General features: G+C 44.2%; 1 protein-coding gene across 1 annotated transcript in view; it reads right to left on the bottom strand.

The window, feature by feature from the left end:
- The window catches only part of NHERF4 (NHERF family PDZ scaffold protein 4), a 302457-nt gene that overhangs the window by 161200 nt on the left and 120657 nt on the right, over window positions 1-20600 (bottom strand). The window lies entirely within an intron of this gene.

The following is a 20600-nucleotide window of genomic DNA, read 5'->3' as shown; positions in this document are numbered from 1 at the left end:
CTGCTCTGTCGTCCCATCTTAGGGACACCAAGGACACCGTCACCAGGATCCAGGAGATCACTGTCACCTCTACTACCATGTTGGCGAGCATAGACGTGGAGTCGCTTTATACCAATATCCAACATGATTTGGGTCTCACTGCAGTTAAATATTTTTTGAGCACTAAGGGTACCCAATTTCAGCGACACAATGATCTTGTTCTGTCACTATTACGTTTCCTTCTCACACATAATTTCTTCACTTTTGATGCCAAATATTATCATCAGATAAAAGGCACAGCAATGGGCACCGTTTGTGCACCCACCTACGCCAACCTTTTTTTGGGTTGGTGGGAGGACACTATCGTTTTTTCAGATGATCTTCTTTTTTTCACGTCACATATCTCCTTTTGGGGAAGATATATTGACGACATTCTCATCCTATGGGATGGGGATGTCAACACATTTGTCGACTTCATGTCTATGCTCAACAATAATTCCATTGGCATGAGATTCACTTATGAAATTAACGATCATACGATCAACTTCCTTGATCTTAAGATCTCTCTGGACCCTGGTGGTGGTGTCCAAACTGATATATTTCGTAAAGCTACAGCCACCAATAGCTTTCTGCATTGGGACAGTCATCATCCCCCTGCCCTTAAAAGAGGGATACCCATTGGCCAATACCTGCGGGCCAGACGCAACTGCTCTGATGAGCAATCTTTCCAGAGGGAGTGTGATGGTCTCTACCAAAAATTTTTGGCAAGAGGTTACCCGAAAAAGTGGTTACATAGGGCGTATGCCAGGGCTAGGGCGTCTCTTAGATCTGATCTACTTTCCGATGGGGTTGCTAGGTCTGCATTGTCAACGACTTCTGGTGCCATCCGCTGTATTGGCACGTTCGATGTCTGCTCCTCCCAAGTTGTTGGAGTATTGAAGAAGCATTGGTCTATTCTTACTGCTGACCCTGACCTAAAAGAGGCAATCCCTGCTAATCCCGCTATTACCTATCGTAGGGGTAAAAATCTACGTGATCTTCTAGTGCATAGTCATTTTCCATCAACCCCCTCACGGGCCCCATCCACATGGTTGAAATCACCCGTTACGGGTTTTCATCCCTGTGGTAGATGTTCCTTCTGCCCACTGATGCCGAGAGTTAAGAGTTTTATCAATCCTCTTGACGGCAGGTCCTATGACATTAAACAATTTCTTAACTGTCAGAGTGGTGGAGTTGTTTATTTGGCTAGATGTCCTTGCCCTAAACTTTATGTGGGCAAAACTCTGCAGGAATTGAGGAGAAGGGTGTCCAGACACCTTAGTACCATCAACCTTAAGGAAGACACCACTCTTGCCAGACATATGCATAGATATCACCCCGATAATCCGAAGCTGCTCCAATTTTGGGCCATTGCACAGTTTAAGTTGGGACCCAGGGCAGGTAATTTGGACCGTAGGCTTCTACAGGAGGAGGCACGGTGGATTCACCGTCTCGGCTCCATGACCCCTCAGGGACTTAATGAGGGTTTTACATTTAGTGCATTTTTGTAGGTTCTTCTGCGTTTCCCTTTATGACTCTGTATGTATCCATTTGTACTATACTTTATTCGCCTTTATTGTCTCGGTTTCTTGGCTGCCTTTATCGGTACCATCCCTTTACTGTGGTCTCCTGACAAGGGGGCTGTAGTATTATGTATGAATATATTTCTGTATATACATTTATCTAACTTGATCCACTATTCGTACGTGATCTAACTATACGCATTATGTGCTTGGCGGCTCTTTCTCTTTTTCTGTATATATTTTTTTATTATTTATAGATGGAGATGGATGTTAATGCTATCGTATATTTATATTATTTATTACTCATTTCATGATTACTTTTGAGGTGGCTGTTTGGAAGAGTAGCTGCTATCGGTTGGCTTTTCTTAAAGGGAGTCTGTTTCATACATCTGGACTGTTAGGGACACTTGGGCATTTTGCCTTTTATGTGGCATTGCACTAGACTCGTGTGTATGCAAATCACAGTCGGGTGAGATATATTCTCGGCTCTGTGTTTGGTGCGGGATATACATGGCGGCTGTCAGCTGTTCCTTGCACTAAGTTCGTTTCTGTTCCCACAGCGCATGCGCCGATCCTCGGGTCCGTGCTATGCTCTCTCCCTGTTCGGCCCTGCTCTAAGTCCCTTAGTCACTCTACTGCGCAGGCGTGCCGTCTTTTAATTATCTCGGCACTTTGTTTTTACTGCTGCGCAGTCTATGGGCTGTTATGGGCTGCTTGCTATCCGGCCTCCGATTGGTTGCTTGCTCTCCCCTGCCGCTTCCGATGTTTAGCCTCGCCTGATTGGCGGTCATCCACACACCCACCTCTCGTCATCTCACACTCCCATAAGAGGAGCGATTTTCTCGCGGCGCCGCCATTAGCCCCGTGTACCCCTGAGGACGCTACTAGTTAGCGAAACATGTCGGGGGGGCTGTATTGATTTTTAATCCCTGCCTCAGCCGGATCTATTATACTAATAGAGGCACTGATGCCCCTGTACTGACTGTTTGCCGACACTCGGCATACATCGCAACTCTCTCTTACTCGGCTGGGTTCTCCAGCTGTTATACTGACTTCGGTCTGTGGCAGTGAAATTTTTAAAATTTATGTGTATAGTTTGTCTTGTTATATATTACAAACACCCAATAAGTCACCCCATTTTAAAAACTTCACCCCTCAAAGTATTCAAAACAGCATTTAGAAAGTTTCTTAACCCTCTAGATATTTCACAGGAATTAAACCAATGTAGAGGGGAAATTTACAGATTTAATTTTTTATTTTTTCTGCAGAAATTCATTTTTAATGCATTTTTTTTGTAGCACAAAGTTTTACCAGAAAAACTCAATTCAATATTTATTGCCCAGGTTCTGCAGTTTTAGGAAATATCCCACATGTGGACCTAGTCTGCTACTGGACTGAAGCACGTGCCTCAGAAGAAAAAAAGCACCCAGAGGATTTTGGGCCTCCTTTTTATTAGAATATATTTTAGACACCATGTCAGGTTTGAAGAGCTCTTGCAGTGCTAAAACAGTGGAAATCCCCCAAAAGTGACCCCATGTGGTAAATTACACCCCTTAGGGAAATTATCTAGGGCTATAGTGAGCATTTTGACCCTACAGGTTTATTGCAGAAATTATTGGAAGTATGCAGTGAAAATGGAAATCTACATTCTTTCAAAGAAAATGTAGGTTTAGCAAATGTTTTCTTATTTCCACAAGGACTAAAGGAGAAAAAGCACTGCAACATTTGTAAAGCAATTTCTCCCGAGTAAAATAGTGCCCCATATGTGGTAATAAATGGCTGTTTGGACACACGGTAGAGCTCAGGAGGGAATGAGCGCCATTTGACTTTTGGAGCTCAAATTTAGCAGGAATGGTTTGCGGAGGCCATGTCACATTTTCAAAGCCCCTGAGGCACCAAAACAGTGGAAACCCCTACAAGTGGCCCCATTTTGGAAACAACACCCCTTGAGGAAATGATCTAGGGGTATAGTGAGAATTTTGACACCGTAGGTTTTTTGCAGAAATTATTGGAAATAGGCTGTGAAAATTAATATCTACATTTTTTCACATAAAATGTAGGTTTATTTAATTTTTTTCTCATTTCCACATGGACTAGAGGAGAAAAAGCACCACAACATTTGTAACGCAATATCTCCCGAGTAAAACAAAACCCCACATGTCATAAACCACTGTTTGGACACACGGTAGAGCTTAGTAGGGACAGAGCGCCATTTGGCTTTTGGAGCTCAAATTTAACAGGAATGGTTTAAGGAGGCCATGTCGCATTTGCAAAGCCCCTGAGGGACCAAAACAGTGAAAACACCCAAAAAGTGACTCCATTTAGGAAACTACACCCCTTGAGGAATTAATCTAGGGGTGTAGGGAGCATTTTGACCCCACAGGTGTTACATAGAATTTATTAGAATTGAGCAGTGAAAATAAAAACAATCCATTTTCTTCAATAAGACGTAGCTTTAGCTCAAAATTTTTCATTTTATCAAGAAATAAAGGAAAAAAAGAACCTCAACATTTGTAAAGCAACTTCTCTGGGTTACAGGAATACCCCATATGTGGTCATAAACTGCTGTTTGGGCACACGGCAATGTTCAGACGAGAAGGAGCGCCATTTTGCTTTTGGAGCACAGATTTTGCTGGATTGGTTTCTTGACACCAAAGCCTCTAAGGTACGAGTACAGTGAAAACTACACAAAAAGTACTCCATTTGGGATACTACACCCCTTGAGGAATGAATCTAGGGGTGTAGTGAGCATTTTGATCCTACAGGTGTTTCATAGAGTAGATTTGAATTGGGCAGTGAAAATAATAAAAAAATTTCCAATAAAACGTAGCTTTAGCGCAAAATTTTTAATTTTCTCAAAAAAAAAAAAAGAGAAAAAGAACCCCAACATTTGTAAAACAATTTCTCACGAGTACGGCAATACCCCATATGTGGTCATAAACTTATATTTAGGCACACGGCAGGGCTCAAAATGGAAGGAGCGCCATTTGGCTTTCGGAGTACAGATTTTGCTGGATTGGTTTCTGGTCGCTATGTAGCATTTAGAAAACCATGTGGGACCAAAGCAGTGAAAACCCCCCAGAAGTGACCCCATATTGGAAACTGCACCCCTCAAGGTATTCACCTAGGGGTGTAGTGAGCATGTTAACCCCGCAGGTGTTTTGCAGAAATTAGTGTGCTCTCGATATTGCAGAGTGAAAATGGGATTTTTTCCATAGATATGCAAATATGTGGTGTCCAGCTTGTGCCACCATAACAAGACAGCTCTCTAATTATTATGCTGTGTTTCCCAGTTTTAGAATCACCCTACATGTGAAAGAGTACCATGCGAAATTGAGGCCTAATTTGGCGACATATAAAGTATTGGTTCACAATTGCAGAGCTCTCATGTGAAGTAATAAAATAAACACCTGAGAAGTGATCCCATTTCAGAAACTACACCCCTCAAGGCATTTATTGAGGGGTGTAGTGAGCATTTTCACCCCACAGCTCTTTTCCATAAATGATTGTGCTGCGGATGGTGCAAAGTAAAAATTAAAAATGTTCTCCAGATATGCCAATTCAGTGGCAAATATGTAGTGTCCAGCTTATGCCACTGGAGATACACACCCCAAAAATTGTTAAAAGGGTTCTCCCGGGTATGGCGGTGCCATATATGTGGACGTAAACTGCTGTTTGGGCACACCGTAGGGCTCTGAAGGGTGGGAGCGCCATTTGGCTTTTGAAGCGTAGATTTTGCTTGATAGTAGTTTTGTTTGGAGTTTTACTGGTATTTCAGTTTATAATGTGGGGGCATATGTAAACTGTGCAAGACATATGAAGAATACAGGAGATTGTTGTCACATGCACTATACTTCAATGGGGAGGAAAAGGGGGAATAGCATGTGGTTCTGCAAATAGTACCAAAATAATAAACTTTATTGAGGTAACATACAAACAAGTATTGTGAGTAATTATAAAGTATCCAATTTGGGTCTAGAATGGAATAAGTGCAGAAATCCCCTATTGCTGCACTAATATAGGACAAAATTTGCCTTGAGGAATAATTACTACCCAACACTGCTGACAAGCAGTAGTTAAGAGATAATGATGCCCATCATGCTGCTATAGCGCGTATGAATTTGATGTCCCTGATGACATAGAAAGTGCAAGGGGATGGCAACTGATTTAGCCACAATTTCACCTTGTCTTGATACCCCTATGATGAGAATTATCAGAGAGTGCTAAATTTGTCTGCAATCCCTGTCATCTATTAATTAGGCATAGATGGGGGTTGCTGTGGCCAGAGGCTGGATGTTCCCTAGATGTGGGACTGTGCCAACAGAATAATGAGCTGGTCTCAGTGTGGGGAGCAGGACATGAGGTTACGCTGCTTCTAGTCCACTCTGCACCGACACCAGACAAATGGTACTGTGTTATTGTCTGATGCCCACGCCGCTATGTAGCTGAGAAAATGAAAGACAGCAAGACAGACATGTTATTCACCACTCACTATATACTCAGTACTGCCCCCTATATCTCACACATATTATTACTCCTTGCACATTATACACAATTCATTTATTTTTTACTACTTATCCCATGCACCACACACCACTCCCCTCAAGGCTAGTGGGAGTGGCTATTATTATTTAACACACCTGAGCACTTTCCTTCAGCTGCATTTTTGACCTGGCTGCGTCCTGTTGGGATTATACCTGCCCAATTTGTGAGTATGGCCATTTTTTGTGTTTTTAATCTTAGTATATGTCCCACTTTTTTTCTGTGGTTAGCTTCAAGATTGGAACAAAAGTTCCAGTTATGGACTCGCAAGTGTGGGGATCCGTGACGAGGATTGCGAGCTTGCGTTCTTTTGGACAAAATTACAACCAATATCCCATGTATTTTCCATATTTACTTGTATTATATTTACTACTTTTTGGACGCAGCCAGGTCTTCAATGCTGGGAGAGCATGGTGTGTTGCTGTCTGGCATAGCTAGCAGGGCAGCCCGCTCTTTGTATTATCATGGCGTTACAAATAGGCTGCTACCAGGCTATATAGGCTGTGCCCCATGATTTACGCATTATCCCTCCATGTTTTACACACTGCACCCACACTTCATGCATCACTCACATTCCTGAACCTTTCAGTACTGCCCCCTATATTTTACACGTTATTCACCACTCACTATACTCAGTACTGCCCCCTATATTTGACACATATTATTACTCCTTGCACATTATACACAATTCATTTATTTTTTACTACTTATCCCATTCACCACATGCCACTCCCCTCAAGACTAGTGGGAGTGCCTATTATTATTTAACACACCTGAGCACTTTCCTTCAGCAGCATTTTTGACCTGGCTGCGTCCTGTTGGGATTATACCTGCACAATTAGTGAGTATGGCCATTTTTTGTGTTTTTAATCTTATTATATGCCCCACTTTTTTTCTGTGGTTAGCAAGACAGCGGGATTGGGCGCTGAGCTCACCTTGTGAGCAGCTCACAGCACTATGAGCCGCCTGTGGTGTGCGGAATTGTGTGGAGTCATCTGTCAGTGATGTATGATCACCTGACAGTGAGCACAGATGTTGAACTTTCTTCAAATTGGCTGTCAGTAAAAGCGGAGGCGGCGAGAGACCGCAGGGCACGGGGTAGCCGTGGGGTTGCCAACATTTACACAGACTCTAGGTACGCTTTTGGCATCGCCCACGATTATGGGCCCATTGGTAGTAAGAACTTTTTTGGATCTGTAAAGGATCTGCCAGGCACAACTTCTGTGTATACGCGCATAGGTAATCAGTCTGCACCTGAGTCTATGTCTCTGAGACTGACTCCATCTTCCACCACTCAGGATGGCAGGCTTAGGAGTGGGAGAGCCTATCGCAGCCTGGCCAGATGGAGCTAGCTCTCGCCCTCTGTTTATTTATACCTGCCTTTCCTGTTCCTCCTTTGCTTGTGATTCTTCTCGTGTGGTTTCGTGGCCCAGCTACAGCTTCTACTATTTGATCCTGCTCCATACTGACCCTGGCTTACTGACTACTCTCCTGCTCTGCGTTTGGTACCTCGTGCACTCCTGGTTTGACTCGGCTCGTTCACCACTCTTGTTGCTCACGGTGTTGCCGTGGGCAACTGCCCCATTTCCCTTAGCTTTGTGTACCCTTGTCTGTTTGTCTCGTGCACTTACTGAGCGTAGGGACCGCGGCCCAGTTGTACCCCGTCGCCTAGGGCGGGTCGTTGCAAGTAGGCAGGGACAGAGTGGCGGGTAGATTAGGGCTCACTTGTCCGTTTCCCTACCCCCATCATTACATGATCACAAGCCCATATACCTAGTCTACCCTGGTCCCTGACACTACTATGGACCCCCTTGAGACCATGGCCCAGCAAATGCAGGGTCTCTCCCTACAGGTCCAGGCCCTGGCACAGAGGGTCAACCAGCCTGATGCTACCATGGTAGTGCCCCTCCCCTCGCCTCTTGAACCCCACCTCAAGTTGCCTGATGGGTTCTCAGGGGACCGGAGGACTTTTCTCTCCTTTCGGGAGAGTTGTAGGCTCTACTTTCGCTTAAAGCCTCACTCCTCAGGTTCTGAAAGCCAGCGGGTGGGTATAATTATGTCCCGGCTCCAGGAAGGGCCCCAAGAGTGGGCCTTCTCCTTGGCTCCTGACGCCCCTGAACTTTCCTCCGTTGATCTTTTCTTTTCTGCTCTCGGACTCATTTATGACGAGACTGACAGGACTGCCTTTGCCGAGAGTCAGCTGGTGACCTTACGTCAGGGTAAGAGACCTGTTGAGGAGTATTGTTCTGACTTTAGGAAGTGGTGCGTAGCTTCTCGGTGGAATGACCCTGCCTTAAGGTGCCAGTTTAGGTTGGGTCTGTCGAACGCCCTGAAAGACCTGCTAGTTAGCTATCCCTCTGCTGACTCCCTAGACCAGGTTATGGCTTTAGCGGTACGACTTGACCTATGTCTCAGGGAACGACAACTTGAACGTTTTTGTGTTTTCCCTTCTGAGTCCCCCATGATGCCTCCCGAGGTCCCGTTGCTTCGCTCTTCCACGGAAGACTCGGAGGTACCTATGCAACTCGGGGCCTCCGTGTCCCCCCGACAACGTAGAGAGTTCCGCAGGAAGAATGGTCTCTGCTTCTATTGTGGGGATGATATATTTAGATAGGTATTACCCTCTTACAATTTTATATATAATATGTTGGAGTAATTCACACTAGGTGTACACCACCAATTATCGATATATGAACAAAGGAACGGGGAGTGGGAAAAGTAGTGTGTTACATCAATGTTAAAAATAAAAAATACTTTATTGAATAATTATTAAAAACAATGTTAGATGAAAAAAATTTTTGACGTTGTGCCAAAGTCCCCTAGATTGGCACACTGAGACAATATTATGTCTAAATTAATTGCTTCGTTTTATTAAAGATATATGTGTCTAGCCTCCCCCTGTGTATATGCGAGGAGCCTCCTCGCATATACACAGGGGGAGGCTAGACACATATATCTTTAATAAAACAAAGCAATTAATTTAGACATAATATTGTCTCAGTGTGCCAATCTAGGGGACTTTGGCACAACGTCAAAAATTTTTTTCATCTAACATTGTTTTTAATAATTATTCAATAAAGTATTTTTTATTTTTAACATTGATGTAACACACTACTTTTCCCACTCCCCGTTCCTTTATTGTGGGGATGACAAGCATCAAGTGAACACCTGTCCTAGGCATAAGAATAAGCAGCCGGAAAACTTCCGCGCCTAAGTGATCATCGGGGAGGTCACTTGGGCGCACAGGTATTTCCCGTAAATATGAAACGTAATAAAATCTTGCTTCCCTTTCAGGTCTCTTTTGGTGGTAGGTCTGCTACCGGCAGTGCCTTCATGGATTCAGGGTCTTCTACTAATATCATGTCTGTGGAATTTGCTATGTCTCTAGCTATGCCTTTTATTGATTTGCCTAAACCTGTCCCGGTAGTGGGTATCGACTCCACTCCTCTTGCTAATGGTTATTTTACACAGCATACCCCTGTTTTTGAACTCCTTGTTGGCTCCATGCATTTGGAGCAGTGCTCTGCACTGTTGATGCAGGGATTATCGACCGATTTGGTTTTAGGCCTTCCCTGGTTGCAGTTGCATAATCCCACGTTTGACTGGAATACTGGGGAGCTTACCAAATGGGGTAATGAATGCTTGACGTCATGTTTTTCTGTTAATTATATTTCTCCCCCTGAGGAGGTGAACACGCTACCTGAGTTTGTTCAGGACTTCGCTGATGTTTTCTCTAAGGAGGCCTCCGAAGTGTTACCTCCTCATAGAGAATACGATTGAGCTATCGAATTGGTACCAGGAGCTAAGCTTCCTAAGGGTAGGATATTTAATCTTTCTTGTCCCGAACGTGAAGCCATGAGAGAGTATATCCAGGAATGCCTGGCCAAGGGTTACATTCACCCCTCTACTTCTCCGGTAGGTGCTGGCTTCTTCTTCGTAGAAGGATGGTGGTCTTAGGCCATGCATTGACTACCGTAACTTGAATAAGGTCACTGTAAGGAACCAGTATCCCCTTCCTTTGATTCCTGATCTCTTTAATCAGGTTCAGGGGGCCCAATGGTTCTCTAAGTTTGATCTACGGGGGACGTATAACCTTATCCGCATCAAAGAGGGGGATGAGTGGAAGACTGCGTTTAACACGCCCGAAGGTCATTTCGAATACCTCGTCATGCCCTTTGGGTTGTGTAATGCTCCTGCGGTCTTCCAGAATTTCATAAATGAGATTTTAAGAGATTACCTGGGGGTATTTCTTGTAGTGTACCTTGATGACATACTGGTGTTTTCCAAGGACTTGTCCTGCCACATTGAGCATGTCAGGAAGGTGCTCCAGGTCCTTCGGGAAAACAAACTGTTTGCGAAAACCGAAAAATGTGTGTTTGAGGTACAGGAGATACCATTTTTGGGTCAAATCCTCACTCCTCATGAATTCCGCATGGACCCCGCCAAGGTCCAGGCTGTGGCGGAATGGGTCCATCCTGCCTCCCTGAAGGCGTTACAGTGTTTCTTGGGGTTCGCTAATTATTACAGGAGATTTATTGCTAACTTCTCGGTCATCGCTAAGCCTCTTACGGACCTCACTCGCAAAGGTGCTGATCTCCTCCACTGGCCTCCTGAGGCTGTCCAGGCTTTTGAGGTCCTTAAGAAGTGCTTTATCTCGGCCCCGCTGCTGGTTCAGCCCAACCAAATGGAGCCATTTATCGTGGAAGTTGACGCATCCGAGGTGGGAGTGGGGGCTGTCTTGTCCCAGGGTACCAGGTCCCTCACCCATCTCCGTCCCTGTGCCTACTTCTGCAGGAAGTTTTCGCCCACTGAGAGTAACTATGATATTGGCAACCGCGAACTATTAGCCATTAAATTGGCATTTGAAGAGTGGCGCCACTTCCTGGAGGGGGCTAGGCACCAGGTAACGGTCCTTACCAACCACAAGAATCTGGCTTTCCTAGAATCTGCCCGGAGGCTAAACCCGAGACAAGCTCGATGGGCGCTATTTTTTACCAGATTCAACTTTTTGGTTACCTATAGGGCTGGGTCTAAAAATATTAAGGCCAATGCACTGTCGCGTAGCTTCATGGCCAGCCCTCCTTCGGAGGAAGATCCTGCTTGTATTTTGCCAACTGGTATAATCATTTCTTCTATTGATTCTGATTTAGTCTCTGAAATTGCTGCTGACCAAGGTTCTGCTCCCGGGTACCTTCCTGAGGACAAGCTGTTTGTTCCCCTGCAATTCCGGCTAAGGGTACTTAGGGAAAATCATGACTCCGCACTATCTGGTCATCCAGGCGTCCTGGGTACCAAACACCCCATTGCCAGAAACTATTGGTGGCCTGGGTTGCCTAAAGACGTTAAGGCCTACTTCGCCGCTTGTGAGGTTTTTGCTAGGTCCAAGACTCCCAGGTCCCGACCAGCGGGATTACTATGTTCTTTGCCCATTCCCCAGAGACTTTGGACCCATATCTCCATGGATTTTATCACCGATTTGCCTCCATCTCAAGGCAAGTCAGTGGTGTGGGTTGTAGTAGACCGCTTCAGTAAGATGTGCCTCTTTGTGCCCCTCAAGAAACTACCCAATGCCAAGAAGTTAGCTACCTTGTTTGTCAAACACATCCTGCGTCTCCATGGGGTCCCTGTCAATATTGTTTCGGACAGAGGGGTACAATTAGTTTCATTGTTTTGGAGAGCCTTCTGTAAAAAGTTGGAGATTGATCTGTCCTTCTCCTCTGCCTTCCATCCTGAAACTAATGGCCAAACTGAGAGGACTAATCAATCTCTAGAACAATATTTAAGGTGTTTTATCTCTGACTGTCAATATGATTGGGTCTCATTCATTCCCCTCGCCGAATTTTCCCTTAATAACCGGGTCAGTAACTCGTCAGGGGTCTCCCCCTTTTTCTGTAATTTTGGGTTTAATCCACGGTTTTCCTCCGTTTCACCTGGTAGTTCCAACAATCCCGAGGTAGAGGTCGTTCATCGGGAACTGTGCACAGTCTGGGCCCAGGTTCAGAAGAACCTAGAGGCGTCCCAGAGCGTACAAAAAACTCAGGCTGATAGAAGACGTTCTGCTAACCCCTTGTTTATGGTCGGGGATCTGGTGTGGTTATCGTCTAGGAACTTGCGCCTTAAGGTCCCGTCCAAGAAGTTTGCCCCCCCGGTTTATTGGGCCGTATAAGGTCATTGAAGTCCTCAATCCTGTCTCCTTCTGACTGGAGTTGCCCCCATCTTTTCAAATACACGACGTGTTTCATGCCTCCCTCCTTAAACGCTGCTCCCCGCCCTTGGCTCCCTCGAGGAAACCTCCTGTTCCCGTTCTCACACCTGAGGGGGTGGAATTCGAGGTGGCCAAGATTGTGGACAGCAAGATGGTCCAAGGCTCCCTCCAGTACCTGGTCCATTGGAGAGGATACGGGCCTGAGGAGAGGACTTGGATACCCGCCCGGGATGTTCACGCTGGGGTATTGGTCAGGAAGTTCCACCTTCTTTTCCCCAATAAACCAGGTCCACTTAGAAAGGGTCCGGTGGCCCCTCATAAAAGGGGGGGGGGTACTGTAAAGGATCTGCCAGGCACAACTTCTGTGTATACGCCCATAGGTAATCAGTCTGCACCTGAGTCTATGTCTCTGAGACTGACTCCATCTTCCACCACAGGATGGCAGGCTTAGGAGTGGGAGAGCCTATCGCAGCCTGGCCAGACGGAGCTAGCTCCCGCCCTCTATCTATTTATACCTGCCTTTCCTGTTCCTCCTTTGCTTGTGATTCTTCTCGTGTGGTTTCCTGGCCCAGCTACAGCTTCTACTATTTGATCCTGCTCCATACTGACCCTGGCTTACTGACTACTCTCCTGCTCTGCGTTTGGTACCTCGTGCACTCCTGGTTTGACTCGGCTCGTTCACCACTCTTGTTGCTCACGGTGTTGCCGTGGACAACTGCCCCATTTCCCTTAGCTTTGTGTACCCTTGTCTGTTTGTCTCGTGCACTTACTGAGCGTAGGGACCGCCGCCCAGTTGTACCCCGTCGCCTAGGGCGGGTCGTTGCAAGTAGGCAGGGACAGAGTGGCGGGTAGATTAGGGCTCACTTGTCCGTTTCCCTACCCCCATCATTACAGGATCATCGGGTAAGCCAATTGAGAGAGCAAGAGATGACAGACCTGGCAAGGAGAGTATGTGCAGCCAGGTATCAACAAATTGGCTTGTCCCTGGATACAATAATGCCACCAATAGGTTTGTAGTAGCCTTGCTGACATGCGCACGGTATGGCATAGGTAAAACAGCAAAGGTACCTATGAAAAATGCACCCCGGCCAGATTACCTGTTCTAGCGACTGCAGAGCATACAACTACCCAAGGTAGCTGTGTATGAAAATGTGCTCGTATGTATAGACCTGTTCTCAGGGTGGCCTGAAACCTGGCCAGTATTTCCCCACTATAGAAGTTCTGTGTAGTGACATGGGAATAGTTTTTACCCCAAGTATTGAACTGGTGTTTGTACAATGACTAAGATATTAGCAGTTCTCTAGATGCTATCCCAAAGTTAATTTGTTTGATAACGGTACTCAAGAAGTGTTGTGGGAATACTGAGGTTAAGTTTTATGTTAAGTTTTAGGTCAATGTGCCTTAGCATTGGACTATTGGAGGCATGTGTCAGTGTTATAATTATATATCCGTCATCTGATCGCGCGTGTACTGCCATGTGTTTTACACAGCCTGGCTCCTGCCGCAACTGCCGGAATCGAAGCACTTTCCGATTCCGGCAGTTTAACCCATTAGATGCCGCTGTCAATAGTGGCAGCGGCATCTAATGAGTTTGAGAGAGTGAGGGTGCTCCTCTGTCACTCCATCCGTGCCCCCTCAAAGAAATCGCGGGGCGCCGTTGTGTTTCCATGGCAGTCGGGGGCCTAAAAAAGGCCCCCAGGTCTGCCTTCAGCAATTGCCTGTCAGTTTTACACTGACAGGCAATAACGATTTGGTATACTAAGTATACCAAAGTATTATATAAGCGATCAGCAGATCGCATGGTGAAGTCCCCTGGTGGGACTAAAAAAACCAAAATGTAAAGCAGTTAAATAAAGTTTATGAAAAAAAAGATATATATATTACAGTCAAAAGAAAATAAAACCACTTTTTTCCCCCAAAAAGTGGTTTTATTTAGTAAAAGTGCCAAAACAAATAACACATACACATATATGGTATCCCTGCGATCGTAACGACTCGAACAATAAAATTAACACATTAATTAAACCGCCGGATGATTGACGTCCAAAAAAACCTCAAAATTCTTTATTGTCTCCCACTCCCCCCATAAAAAATAAAATTAAAATTAATCTATAAGTCCGAAATACCCTAAAATAGTACTAATGGAAACGACACCTTGGCCCGCAAAAATCCAGCCCACATACAGCTACATTGACCAAAAAAAATAATAAAGTTACGGCTCTTGGAATGCGGCGATGCAGAAACAAGTAATTTTTTTCTAAAAGGGTTTTTATTGTGCAAACGTAGGAAAACATACAAAACCTATACATATTTGGAATCCCTGTAATAGTGCCAACCCATAGAATAAAGGTGACATGTTATTTACCCTGCATAGTAAACGGTGTAAATTTATAACGTGAAAATCAAAGCTGAAATAGCTGCTTATTTTCAATTCTCTCCTAACATAAAGTTAATAAAAGTTATTCAATATATTATATGCATCCAAAAATGGTGCAATTCCAAAATGCAACTCGTCCCGCAAAAAACAAGCCCTTAAATGGCTATGTCGACGGAATAAAAAAAAAGTTATGACTCTTGGAATGCGACCGTGAGAAAACAAAAAATAATCCTTATCAATCAATGATTATGTGGCAACAAATTAGTTTTTCACAGGAAGTGTCCAATTGGAAGCAGAAGGCGTGAAAAACAGATTCTAAATTGGTTTGAGACACTTCTCAGATAAAATTGAAACTATCTGTGAATATTTCTGTGGGGAGGAGCTGTTACAGGTAACCAGCTCAAATCAAGGTACAAATTCCACTGAAATATATAAAGGTGTTTGCTTGACTTAGTTTAACCCCTTCCCGCTTTTGACCTTCCTGACAGAGCCTCTTTTTTCAAATCTGGCATGTTTCACTTTATGTGTGTCATGCCCATGGCCACGGGCCGTCAGGCTCACTCACCTCCTGACGACCGCAGCCATGGATCTGTGAGTGCTGGCCCCCATCTCCTCCTCAGGAGACGCCAGCGCTCACTTGCGCTTCTCTCGCCCAGGTCTCATATGGTGCGTGCGCACGCTAATGCCTGCTCTTAAAGGGCCAGCGCGCGCACCTGAGTTAAAGTACCAAATTAGCCACTGAGCACCCTGGACTAAAAGGGCTCTGCCCCTTTTTGCATTGCCTGAGCTTTGTTGTCGTTACCCTAGTCGGTCTTTGCAAATGGTCTCCTAATTGTTCTCCAGTTCCCAGTGTTTAACATTCATGGTACCTGTATACCGTGCTATCCTGGTCCAAGTGCCGTATTGAGTTGGAGTCGTGCTGCGCTGAGTACCATGCCTGTCCTGCTACACCACGACTGGTGCCTGCCTGCTGCCTAGTCCCAGCCGAGCCTGTCTTGCTACTGACTGAGCTACCACAGGTACACCTATATGAACTATAGACTGTGAACTGTGTCAGGTTGGTCAGCTGACATTCCGTCAAGGCGGTACGGCCCAGTGGGTCCACGTACCCAAGGTGCAAATGTGGTAATAACTTCGGAATGCTTTTACCTATAGAAGGGATTCTGAGATTGTTTTCTCGTGACACATTGGACTTTATGTTACTGTTAAAATTTGCTCGGTATATTTAGTATTTAATTGTGAAAAACACCAACATTTTTTACAAAATTGCAAAAATTTGCATTTTTCTAAATTTAAATGTATCTGCTTGTAAGTTAGGCAGTTATCGCACACAAAATTGTTGCTAATTAACATCCCCCATATGTCTACTTTAGATTGGCATCATTTTTTGAACCTCCTTTTATTTTTCTGGGACGTTACAAGGCTCAGAACTTTAGCAGCAATTTCTCACATTTTCATGAAAATTTCAAAAAGCTATTTTTTCAGGGACCAGTTCAGTTGTGAAGTGGCTTTGAGGGCCTTATACAGTGAAGGAAATAAGTATTTGATCCCTTGCTGATTTTGTAAGTTTGCCCACTGTCAAAGACATGAATAGTCTAGAATTTTTAGGCTAGGTTAATTTTACCAGTGAGAGATAGATTATATTTTTAAAAAAAACTGTCCACAGACTCAATTAATCAGTCTGACTCTAACCTCTACAACATGGGAAAGACCAAAGAGCTTTCTAAGGATGTCAGGGACAAGATCATAGACCTGCACAAGGCTGGAATGGGCTACAAAACCATAAGTAAGACGCTGGGTGAGAAGGAGACAACTGTTGGTGTAATAGTAAGAAAATGGAAGACATACAAAATGACTGTCAATCGACATCGATCTGGGGCTCCATGCAAAATCTCACCTCGTGAGGTATCCTTGATCCTGAGGAAGGTGAGAGCTCAGCCGAAAACTACACGGGGGGAACTTTTTAATGATTTCAAGGCAGCTGGGACCACAGTCACCAAGAAAACCATTGGTAACACATTACGCCGTAATGGATTAAAATCCTGCAGTGCCCGCAAGGTCCCCCTGCTCAAGAAGGCACATGTACAGGCCCGTCTGAAGTTTGCAAATGAACATCTGGATGATTCTGAGAGTGATTGGGAGAAGGTGCTGTGGTCAGATGAGACTAAAATTGAGCTCTTTGGCATTAACTCAACTCGCCGTGTTTGGAGGAAGAGAAATGCTGCCTATAACCCAAAGAACACCGTCCCCACTGTCAAGCATGAAGGTGGAAACATTATGTTTTGGGGGTGTTTCTCTGCTAAGGGCACAGGACTACTTCACTGCATCAATGGGAGAATGGATGGAGCCATGTACCGTCAAATCCTGAGTGACAACCTCCTTCCCTCCACCAGGACATTAAAAATGACTCGTGGCTGGGTCTTCCAGCACGACAATGACCCCAACCATACAGCCAAGGCAACAAAGGAGTGGCTCAAAAAGAAGCACATTAAGGTCATTGAGTGGCCTAGCCAGTCTCCAGACCTTAATCCCATCGAAAACTTATGGAGGGAGCTGAAGATCCGAGTTGCCAAGCGACAGCCTCGAAATCTTATTGATTTACAGATGATCTGCAAAGAGGAGTGGGCCAAAATTCCATCTAACATGTGTGCAAACCTCATCATCAACTACAAAAACCGTCTGACTGCTGTGCTTGCCAACAAGGGTTTTGCCACCAAGTATTAAGTCTTGTTTGCCAAAGGGATCAAATACTTATTTCTCTGTGCACAATGCAAATATATATATATAATTTTGACTATGTGATTTTCAGTTTTTTTTTAAAATATAATCTATCTCTCACTGGTAAAATTAACCTAGCCTAAAAATTCTAGACTGTTCATGTCTTTGACAGTGGGCAAACTTACAAAATCAGCAAGGGATCAAATACTTATTTCCTTTACTGTATCTGGGTGCCCAGCAAGTAGCCCTGATCCTTGGACTAAATACAGATATTTCAAAAAAGAAGATCTTGCAGCACTCCAATAGCCAAAAAAAGTGTAATTTATTCAGTCCACATCAAGCAAACATGCAACGTTTCAGTCCTGCGATAAGACCTTTCTCAAGCATGCTTGAAGTTTTTTGCCTATTGGAGTGCTGCAAGATTTTCTTTTTTTTAAAATGTGTGTGTGTGTGTGTGTGTGTGTGTGTGTGTGTGTGTGTGTGTGTGTGTGTGTGTGTGTATATATATATATATATATATATACACACTACCGTTCAAAAGTTTGGGGTCACCCAGAGAATTTTGTGTTTTCCATGAAAACTCACACTTATATTTATCAAATGAGTTGCAAAATGACTAGAAAATATAGTCAAGATATTGACGAGGTTAGAAATAATGATTTTTATTTGAAATAATAATTTTCTCCTTCAAACTTTGCTTTCGTCAAAGAATGCTCCATTTGCAGCAATTACAGCATTGCAGACCTTTGGCATTCTAGCTGTTAATTTGCTGAGGTAATCGGGAGAAATTTCACCCCATGCTTACAGAAGCCCCTCCCATAAGTTGGATTGGCTTGATGGGCACTTCTTGCGTACCATACGGTCAAGCTGCTCCCACAACAGCTCTATGGGGTTGAGATCTGGTGACTGCGCTGGCCACTCCATTACAGATAGAATACCAGCTGCCTGCTTCTTCCCTAGACGTAGACGTTGACACTGGCATTTTGCGAGTACTATTTAGTGAAGCTGCCAGTTGAGGACCTGTGAGGCGTCTATTTCTCAAACTAGAGACTCTAATGTACTTATCTTGTTGCTCAGCTGTGCAGCGGGGCCTCCCACTTCTCTTTCTACTCTGGTTAGAGCCTGTTTGTGCTGTCCTCTGAAGGGAGTAGTACACACCGTTGTAGGAAATCTTCAGTTTCTTGGCAATTTCTCGCATGGAATAGCCTTAATTTCTAAGAACAAGAATAGACTGTCGAGTTTCACATGAAAGCTCTCTTTTCCTAGCCATTTTGAGAGTTTAATCGAACCCACAAATGTAATGCTCCAGATTCTCAACTAGCTCAAATAAAAATAAAAAGCACGGCGCCACATAGTGTAAGTAAGCCCAGGAGTAGCAGTCAGTAAAATACAAATGAATGCTCACCACAGGACCGTAGAACAATCACGTTAAAATTGTTTGTAGGAGTGAGTGCTGCTGCCGAAATCCCAACCGGTCAGGCCCATTGGCCACCGCAATGAAGACGATATAGATCGTAGGAAAAATGGGAATAAGTGCGGCGCTGCTTCTCAATGAAAGTACAAATGATGTACAATGATAAAGTTTATTGAACAATCCTAGCCTGGATTGTTCAATAAACTTCATCATTCTACATCATTTGTACTTTCATTGAGAAGCAGCGCCGCACTTATTCCCGTTTTTCCTACGTTATATATCAACTAGCTCAAAGGAAGGTCAGTTTTATAGCTCCTCTAAACAGCAAAACTGTTTACAGCGGTGATAACATAATTGCACAAGGGTTTTCAAGTGTTTTCTAATCATCCATTAGCCTTCTAACACAGTTAGCAAACACAATGTACCATTAGAACACTGGAGTGATGGTTGCTGGAAATGGGCCTCTATACACCTATGTAGATATTGCATTAAAAACCAGACGTTTGCAGCTAGAATAGTCATTTAGCACATTGACAATGTATAGAGTGTATTTCCGATTAATTTAATGTTATATTCATTGAAAAAAACTGTGCTTTTCTTTCAAAAATAAGGAAATTTCTAAGTGACCCTAAACTTTTGAACGGTAGTGTATATAGATAGATAGATAGATAGATAGATAGATAGATAGATAGATAGATAGATAGATATGCACTAGCAGAAAATGGAAGCGTTCACAAAGAAGGCAGTTGAAGTCTGGGTGCCAAGCAAGTAATCCTGGTCCTAGGGATTATATATACTGTATACATGAAGACAATGTTGCAGCACTCCAAGTTGAAAGTATAAAATTGGTTTATTCAGACAACTTCAAAAAGTTGCAACGTTTCAATCCCACATTGCTTTAGAAAACAATGTGGGATTGAAACGTTGCACCTTTTTGAAGTTGTGAACATGTCCTATCTTTTCCACGGATCATAGGCATTAAGGTTCTTTTCTGGCTCCGAAGACCTCTCCTCAGGAACAAACCCTCTCCAGTCCACTAAATAGAAAGTTCTTCCTCCTACTCTCTTGTAGTCCAGGATCTCCTTCACCTCCAACACATCAGAAGAACCGCTGAGAGCATCTGCAGAACTAGGAGTTTTACTGTATCCGTTCGGAACCACAGGTTTCAAGATGGACACATGAAAGGAGTTGGGGATTCTGAGGGTAGGAGGCAGCTGCAGCTTATAGGAGACAGAGTTTATCTGTTGCAGGATCTCAAAAGGTCCAAGGAACCTGGGAGCAAATTTATATGATGGCACCTTCAAACGAACATTCCTCGAGGACAGCCAGACTTTGGTTCCAGGTTGAAACTGACACAGCTCTCTTCTTCGTGTGTCAACCTTTCGCTTCATGCGATCGACTTCCAGTAGAATAGAGGACCTGGTCTGTTGCCAAATGCATAGAAAGTCCTCAAACGTAGAGTCAGCTGCGGATACCTGAGATGTAGCAGGAACAGGAAGAGGATCTCGTGGATGTTGGCCATAGGCTATGTAGAATAGCGTTGAAGTAGTGGACTCACTTGTGTGGTTATTATAGGAGACTACAGCCCATGGAAAAAGCTGTATCCAGTCGTCCTGCTGCACGGAGATAAAGTGGCAAAGATAATTCTCCAAAATTTGGTTAATCCTCTCTACTTGACCATTAGGCTGAGGATGGTAGGTCGAGGAAAAATCCAATCACACATCAGTGAGGGCCCTCCAGAATTTTGAGGTGAACTGGATCCCCCGATCAGAAACGATATGAAGAGGCAAGCCATGCAGGCAG

This window comes from Rhinoderma darwinii, chromosome 10 (assembly GCF_050947455.1).
Source record: "Rhinoderma darwinii isolate aRhiDar2 chromosome 10, aRhiDar2.hap1, whole genome shotgun sequence".
NCBI lineage: Eukaryota > Metazoa > Chordata > Amphibia > Anura > Rhinodermatidae > Rhinoderma > Rhinoderma darwinii.
The sequence above is the reverse complement of the archived record's forward strand: the minus strand, read 5'-3'. Positions and strand labels throughout refer to the sequence as shown.